This window comes from Corvus cornix, chromosome 3 (assembly GCF_000738735.6).
Source record: "Corvus cornix cornix isolate S_Up_H32 chromosome 3, ASM73873v5, whole genome shotgun sequence".
In the NCBI taxonomy this organism is placed as follows: domain Eukaryota; kingdom Metazoa; phylum Chordata; class Aves; order Passeriformes; family Corvidae; genus Corvus; species Corvus cornix.
The window spans coordinates 9941981-9950341 of record NC_047056.1 but is presented as its reverse complement, the minus strand read 5'-3'; the positions used below and the strand labels follow the sequence as shown (position 1 = coordinate 9950341).

Below are 8361 nucleotides of genomic sequence, written 5' to 3'. Positions count from 1 at the left end.
TCATGAAACTCTTAGGGAGAAAAATCCTTTCTTTGAGTTTTTTAATATTTGGCTTCATTCTGAAATGCATTGTCCGTCAGTTTCAAATTTTTTCACCAGTTGAGAAAACAAGGGACTTGGAAATGTTCCTTTTATAAAAACTACAATGCATATTGCTAACTTACTTTGGAGATTTTTTTTACATTTTGTATAATAATGTAATTGTATATGATAATTGTATACAATGATATATAATATTTATATAATTTTATATAATTTTTAATATAATAATACAGCATTATAAAATAGTCAGAAATAATTTGCTTTCAAAAAGGAAAATTCTAGATCTTTCACTTCAAAACACTATATTCTTTTGAACTGTTCACCCTACTGTATTTTTTTTATATCTACAGGAACATTTCAGCAAATAGTGCATGAACTTGTTCAAGATTTTGATTGACTTCTGATTATTCTCTCGAAGTTTTCTAGGCACCTTCCATTAATTTTGTAGTCCTTTGTTAAGCTTTCTGCACTCAGTTTTGCTTCCACAGCATTTTTCTCATCCATTTTCTCTCTGACATTCCATCAAAAAAAGTATTCTCATCCATGTCCTGCCCTCATGTTTTCTCAGACTGTTGGACAAGGTACCATTTAATTTGTTTTATCAAATTTGCACTTGCCCTTCCCATGGTCATTTATATAATTTTTTTTGTCAGCAAGAAATTGGCCCGTGCTCCATCTGGCTCTGTGTGAAACGCTCACTCCGCTCTTGGGTGCTTTGCTAAATCCGCCCTCTCCTTCCCCTCATCAGCATGCGGCTCCCGTCGCTCCGGCTTTGGGAGCCTCGGCGGACGAGCAGCTCTGCAGGCAGGAGTGTGGTGTGGGTTACCTTCGCCGTTAGCTAGATGGTGCTAAAGAATTTGTGCTTGTCATCGCTGAGGAGACCATTTGGAGTGCAATCCTCCTTTCCGTTCCTGGGCTCGCAATTAAAAAGAAGCCCTTTTACTTTGTCCTAAGTGAGGTATCGGCTGCCGCTGGCGCTTACAAGGAGTCTAAGCCAGTGAGAGACCTGCTCTGGAGCACTTTATGAGTTAGGCCTCTTGGTTTTGATGACTTCAGTGCGCTGTGGATCAGCCCCAGGAGCCTTATGCATGCTTTGACATAAAAGAGGTTTTGCCCACAGAGGAATCCCTCCCTCTCCTGTGCCTGTTTCCGATCCTCTGGAGCAGTGATGGGCTTAGAGCAACAGGCAAGCACTTGGTGTTTCGCTCTTGCTGTGCCTGTCTTAAGAGAGGAAAGGTTTCCTCTGCCTTTCAGAGCTTAACCCTGCAGCAGCTGGGAAATTTTTAGACGTGAATAATTTAGAAAACAAACAAAACCCAACGCCACCCCTCCAGCTTGCAGTAAGTGCTCTTGGAGCCCAGGTTTCCTTGCTGTTTGAATGCTGCTGTTTTGGATTAACAGAGCCCTGGCTCTGATAAATACTAACAAAGTGTAACGAATGATCAAAGCTGCATTTACAACCCAATGAGCTTGAAATGATTGATCTGGATGACATAATAATGATAACCAGTGAGATGAGGCATGCTGGACTCTACCCCTCCAGGTACTGGGAGGAAGGAGCAGGTATTAAAAATGACTCCACTTCTTAGGTCATCAGGTTGTTCCCATTCTGATATAAGTGGAAGACAAATGCAAGACCCTTGCTTTCCCCCAGAAGAGCCCTGCAGCTGCTTTGGGCTGTTCATATTCTTTTGATTGTAATTCTTTATTTTGTACAGATTACAAAGTTTGACTGATTGTGGAGTAAGTAAGACCGAGTCATTCATGACCGTTCCCTGTGCTGCTGGGGGTCTAAGCCTCTTGCCTATAGTTCAAAGTGTGGTGTAATCTCAAATGTTGTTCTTTGCAAGGCCATAGTCACAGATGTGAAAGGATATGAATGTGTCTACAGCATGGATTTTGCCATCCAGAGGTTTCCTGTTATCCCCCAGAAGACTGGCTAGAGAATTAATGACAAGACAACGTAGACAAACCATAACTGCAGCTATGCTTTAGTACTTGGCTGCCTCTGGTCCCATGATAACCTCTCCAACAGCAGTGTGTCTCCTTAAAGCCTTCCAGAATCAGGCTTCCAACAGACTTCCTTCCCTCCTACAAAACAGAAGTGCATATCTACTGGCCTTAGACCTGGCAGATGAGAAGGAATTGAGCCTTCCTTGATGTGTTCATTTTTGTCTTTTTTTCTTCCTTTCAGTCTTTGACGGCAAAGATTGTCCGGATATGTGGAATGTTCACATTCCTCAGCATTCCTTAAAGACAACTCACCCTTCTATAAAATCAGCATAACCTGCTGTTTAGTTCTAGCAGGTTGCTTTTTCCAGGTAGGAACAAAAGAGTTTGTACCCCCAAAGCCAGCAGTTCAATGTTATGGAAGACAGTCTATTAGTGCACGTAGAAGATACTCTCACAATGTTATGAACATCTTTGTTCTACAGGTCTGATCCTGATGTGTCCCTTGCTCTGGATTTACAGCAGGCAAGGATCCCTTTAGGAACAAGTCCTCCTGTTGCTGCTGTACCATTAGCAGCCACCAACTAATTCTTCCTCTCTTTTTTCTCACAAAACAAAAAATATGGCAGTCAGAATAAATTTGTTCACACAGGGGCCATGGAGCATTAGCATTTTAAAAATACTGGGCTGAATCCTCAGCAGCATGAACATAAACAGTAACATCTTTGAAGTCAAGAGAATTTTTCTCACCATCTGAGGCTCTTTTTCAATATGATACTAAGAGCATATTCACAGTATCTACATATACAGGAGGATTTATCCAGGTTTCCACTAAAGCTGACAAAGAGACAGTCAGTTGCTCTGGAAGGCAATTAGAGTATTTGAATATGAATCTGAATTGGTCTGTGGAAGGGACAGACTATCTTTTATTCTCCCCTTCCACTGCCATCCCTTTTCCCTTTGCCTCTCACTGGGCCATAAGGACTCTGCCAGGTTAAGCATCTGAAGCAAGGTGTTTAAAATTTGGCCAGCTGAGTATCATCTCCTGTCACCACTTTCAGCACTGACTACAGCCGTTCCTTGAGGAGTTCCTCAAAGCAGCTCCATCTGTAACTCTAACCTAAAACACCCCCCCACATTAGCAGTGACAGGTAGGACTGACAAGTATGTGGACAGGCATGAATGCTTTTCTAAAGATTTCTAAACTACCCTAAAGTTCTTTTACCCGAACAGTGTTACTGTATATGACAGCTGACCTCAGACTTGGTTCTCTGAGCAGTGAGTTCAATTAGCTTTAATGCTTTCAACATTTAAATAGTTAACAGTAAGCAAAGTTCTTTAGAAGCATAGGGGGATGGCTATGTGTGAGTCTGCTGAAGTTGTCAGGCAACGATGGAAAAAAAGAAAAAAATTTTAAAAATCTCTAATTGCTTCCAGACAATGCCTTTTGGATAGGGCTGTGAGAGAGCAAGGGGAGCTCGTGCTCTGACAGAGGGACTGCTCCCAGCCAGAGAGGAGTAGGCTGCAGCCCTGACATCTCTCCAGTCCTGCCTGGTGACCTTCTCAGTGCCAGTGGAAAAGCTTTGCCCAAAACAAGCAGGTTCTCCAGCTCTCTGCAATACCCCCAGCTAACAGGAAGCTTGTGGAAAGTCAAATGTCCAGGGAAGTGAGCCAGCAGATCTGGGTCTACTGCTGTCTTTCTTCACAATCATGGGCTTGTCCTGTCACTGACTCTCATTCTCCCTGCCAGTAAAATCTGAGATAAATCTGAGCTGTTGAGGGCTGGACTTTGGTAGCTAATTTGTTCAGGTCCTACAGTAGGAAGTGACATCGTGTCATTGATATACAGATAAATTCCTGCAATTTTCAATTTATTTTTAGCTAGTAGTATAATCCTAACTCAAATCTTCCTGCTTTGTTATCTTCCACGTTATTTTCTGGAACTGGTTCATCTAGGTGTTGGCAGAAAATTGGATTCACATATTTTTTGCTGCAATTGGAAAACAAAAGCAGAAGGGGCTGGGAGAGACGGCAGCAGAGAGCACTGAGGAAACTTCACTGGCTGCAAACAGCATTAACAATCAGTGCCAGAACTGAGGGAGGAGTAATAAGGTCATATATTCTGTGATGACAAGTGGGTGAGCTTCTACTTGAACTACCAGGACTCAGCTCAAGCAACTCCTGCCGCTGGTCCAGCCCTGGCTATGACAAACCATCCTCAAAAGTGACTTTTCAGGAGAGCCTAATTTCTGAAGAAGCACAGAAAAAATAATTCGGCGTCAGAAAATTTAGCTCTTACTAGAGTCCACAGAAGTGTTTAATTGTTCTCCAAAGCCTCCACAAGCTTCTGTGTTACTACAGTCTTGCCATTTATTCTGCTTTGGCTCAGCCTCAGACAACTCTTTATCAGACATTTCTGATATTTAAATGCTAGGCATTAGAAATGCATCTTAAAATGAAGACTTGAGCTTAGTTTATAGTGGCATGAGGTGGTAGTATTGAGGTTATTTCTCTCTGGGAAAATTCTTTTCAGTCCATAAAGAAGATACTCATTTTATTACTCATCCAGTTGACTGACTGTGTACAGTGGATACTGTCCTGCACTGATGTCTTTTGCTATCTCAGAGGTTTAAAAAAATCCAGCTGTGGAGTTGAAACCACTTAAATATTTTATTACAGAAAATGTAGGCTCAGCATGTAAGTTTAGCGGTTGAACTATATTTATATCTGTGCACGTACACATGCTTTTACAGACCCCAGGGTTTTATTTTATCCTAACTAATATAAGAGTAAATGGTTGGATTGAAGTGGAATTGTTAAGGGTGTATATAAGCATCGTTTTATATCAGGACTTAAAGAAGTCTCCAGTAAAGCAGTATTGTGGTTTCTTGCAGTTGGAAAGATCAGAGACTGTAATAAAAAGAGTCCATAGAAATGGATGACCCTACCAGCAAAGAAATCCACAGGAACATCTTGAGTAAATTCATTGCTACATGTTGACATACAGTGAAGAAATGGTGTTAGAAAGCCTCCTTTCATCATTGATACAGCAACCTTAGGCAGAGGCCCCTGAAAGTGATGTTGCTTAGGTTAACCTGAAGTTTTGTCTTTCAGATGGATTTAAAGAATTTAAGTCACTGTCATCAGTTACTGCGGGGAAGACAGTGGAGATTGAAGATATTGGTAAAGCACCACATTTCATCTGGAGCCTTCTCCATCCATGGCTGAGCTGGTGTAATTGAGTTTATGAGGAACCATCATCTGTTTCAGTCTAAAGTCAGCTGGGTTAATTTAAGGCAGGGCTGACTAGCTGGCAGGGGAGAGCACTTTAAACCAGCCCCAGCCATGACTGCTGCAGTCTGGCCTACTGCCAGCATGGAGTCTACAAGGAGTTGGAGTATATTTAGCTTCAGCTTATTCTCTGCCCCCTCGACTTACATGGTGACCCATGCCAGCTGTGACTCAAGTCTTCCTGGCCCCTTTTGCTGACATCCTCCAACCTGTCTGCTTGTTTAGATTCACGCTGTTTGCTGCCGTGGTACTTATCTTTGACCGTGAAAATTTGACTCGGCAGCAGACTTGCTCAGAGACCTTGGGCAAGTCTTTTAGTCCCTCATACTTAGTCTGTAGATCTGCAAAATAAAGGATTAGTCCAAGGGTCCTGACAGGATGCTGTAAGGTGTGATGCTGGATAATTGTGTACCACTCCACTTTCTCTGTAGAAAAACTGAATGTATTTAATATAGTATATAACATATACTTGTAACATTAGTGAAGCAAGTCAGTCAGGGACCATGTGTTTATTACTCCAAGAAGGGATACAGTCCTGTTGTTATTACAAAAAAAAATTTAGCTCTTACTGTATTCATGGAAAAGTGCACCAGATTATAGTTTTGTCCACCAAACACGCACTTTTTTAATCTTGGAAGCTTCTTTTTCATCCAGTCCAACTTTGACTTCAATTTTTCATGAACAAAAAAATGTCAGGCAGCTTTATAGGATTTCCAGTTACAAATGATACAAGTCTTAGCACATCTCATAGGCAAGGGAATATGATGTACTTTATGATCTGATAAAAGTAAACCTGAGGGAGCTATTCCTAAAAGTGCCACTCAGGGTCAAGGATGAGATCATATCTGAGAAGGCAGCAGTGGTATCAAATACCTTTTGTAAGACAATGACATAAAGGGTTTCAGAAAGCTGGCCTGAACTCAGGGGTCTGGATTGGCTCCTAGTGATGTCAACCATGTGCCTACAATGCCCAGCAAATGTCTCATTCTTCTTCTATTTTAGGAATAATTACCCCTGAATGACAGCAACAAGTGAATTTAGGTCTCTTGGTGTCCCCTGTGAGCTGATTATTATGTGCTCCCAATAGTCACAATCAGTGGAAATGAGGACCAAAGCCTTTTTGTCCGGCAGATTTTGTACCTTGGACACCTTTCTCACCCCATCATAGCAGCATCAGCACCTTTTGGGTTGAGGTTCTTTACCTGCCTTTCTTGGGGCTACCGGAAGGTTCATTTTCCTGTGTGGTCTCATATATTGACCCTTTCCCTAGAGCAGGTTGCTCTGAGCTCCAACCAACCTGGCCTTGAACAGTTCTGGAGATGGGGCATCCAAAACTTCTCTGGACAACTTTCTTAGAAGCCCACTAAAGGCGACAGGGAATTGTGTTAATGGCAGGTGGGAAACCTGTTTCATTCCTGGGTGTGTGAGGTAATTAGGTATTACTGTGGTGCTGAACACCAGGTGTGCCTTATTTGAGTTACTCCACCAAGGCTACTGCTAGACAAGTGCAACTGCAGTCTTGTGCCTGACTCGTGCATAATCAGGAATAGGAAGGGCTGAGGTTTCCATAGCTGTGCCCTGAACATTCATAAATAAAATGAGTAAACTCCCTGTTCCTTGTGCAGTGATGCATCATGCTTTAAAAGTCCATCCCTTTACTAAAAGGTCTTCATGAAGTAGAAGATTACAGCTATTGGGGATTTGGTTCACTATCTAAGAAAAGAATGAAATTATTGACACAAATTCAGAAAGAGAGAACAAAAAGGTTCATAGAAGACCTAAGGGTTGTTTAACAACATATGCAAAAAGTAGTCTAGAGACCAGGAGCTGTGTATTTTCACTGTTTAATCTGCATGTAACATAATCTGACCCTTTTGCAGATACAAGTGTATTAAACAAATTCTCATGTAACCTGAAAACAGAGGAAGACCATTTCTTAGAGGAGAGGGAAGGATATCAACATGTAGGGAAAATGGGGGATTGGAGAGGGGATGTAGCCAAAAGGTTGGTTATCAACTTCAATTGCATTACCAGTGTCTGTGGTCCTCCTCATGCTTCCCAGTTGGTATTTCTGCAGGTAAAGCATGTGTAAATTGTAGTAATTTACAACTGTTTGGACACTACTCTGGCAGTGTTATTTTAATGGAGCCACTCAGAGCTCTGCCTGCTTGTTGCAACTGGAGAGTGTTTAACTTGTGCCCAGGTGTCCATTCCACTTGGCAGTGAGCTCAGATGGGGCAGGAATACCCCACCCACTGCTGCCCCACCAATCTGAGCAGCCTTGGAATTAATGCTGTTTCCCTGGCAGGGTTGGGAAAGGAAGCACGACCTAACAAAGAACTGCTCCAGAAGGAGTTGCTGAAAGGTGTTTTGTTCCTGATTGTCCTACCCGTTTCTTCTGCTTGGCCTGAAAATTGTACCTGACTTGGTTGCTGCCTCCTGTTGCTGGTAATGCCCCTCACTGACCCTGGGTTCAGGTTTGTTTGATAAGCTGGGATCTGTAAAACTGTAGTCTAACAATTTCACCACTTGTTCCAATTTAGTGAGGGGTGAGAATTAACAGATGGTGTCATTATCAAAAGCTGTTCAAGTGTTGAAGCAACATAAATTCCACAAATACAGAAAAACAAATACAAACTGCTGTAATTTTTCCAATATCGGTTGAATTATAATCACACTTTGCATTTATACAGGGCTTTTTAATCCACAGCTTTTGAAGTGCTTCCAGATTGTAACTAAAGCTCAGACCAGATCTGTGAGAGAGGAGAGCATAACGTTACCTGCTCTACCGAAGTTGAAGGTGCAGTGCCGAGTGTTAAAGGCTCACATTGGAGATCTCGACAGGGACTCTGGCTTCTTCTCCTGGCTCTGCTGCTGCTCCAGCTGAATGGTCCTGGGTAAGTGGTTTCATTTCTCCATAGCTGAATTTCTGTTTCCAAACAAGGAATGATAATGTTTTGCCTCCTTTGGGAAGTGTTTTATTTCCAGCAGATGAAAAGTGCTGTGTTGTAAGGTGTGGGTGTTGTTGATATCATCGCCATTGCAACTATTAAAGAGCAGATGCTGGGAGGGCTTAAT

At 42.1% G+C, this 8361-nt stretch overlaps 1 long non-coding RNA gene across 1 annotated transcript in view; it reads left to right on the top strand.

Moving 5' to 3' along the window:
- The first annotated feature begins 401 nt into the window (after positions 1 to 401).
- The window catches only part of LOC104696586, a 101313-nt gene continuing 93353 nt past the window's right edge, over positions 402 to 8361 (top strand). Inside the window, exons 1-2 of the long non-coding RNA XR_753054.4 lie at positions 402 to 7731; positions 7994 to 8180. This is a non-coding gene — a long non-coding RNA (uncharacterized LOC104696586). The remainder of the gene's footprint in view (positions 7732 to 7993; positions 8181 to 8361) is intronic.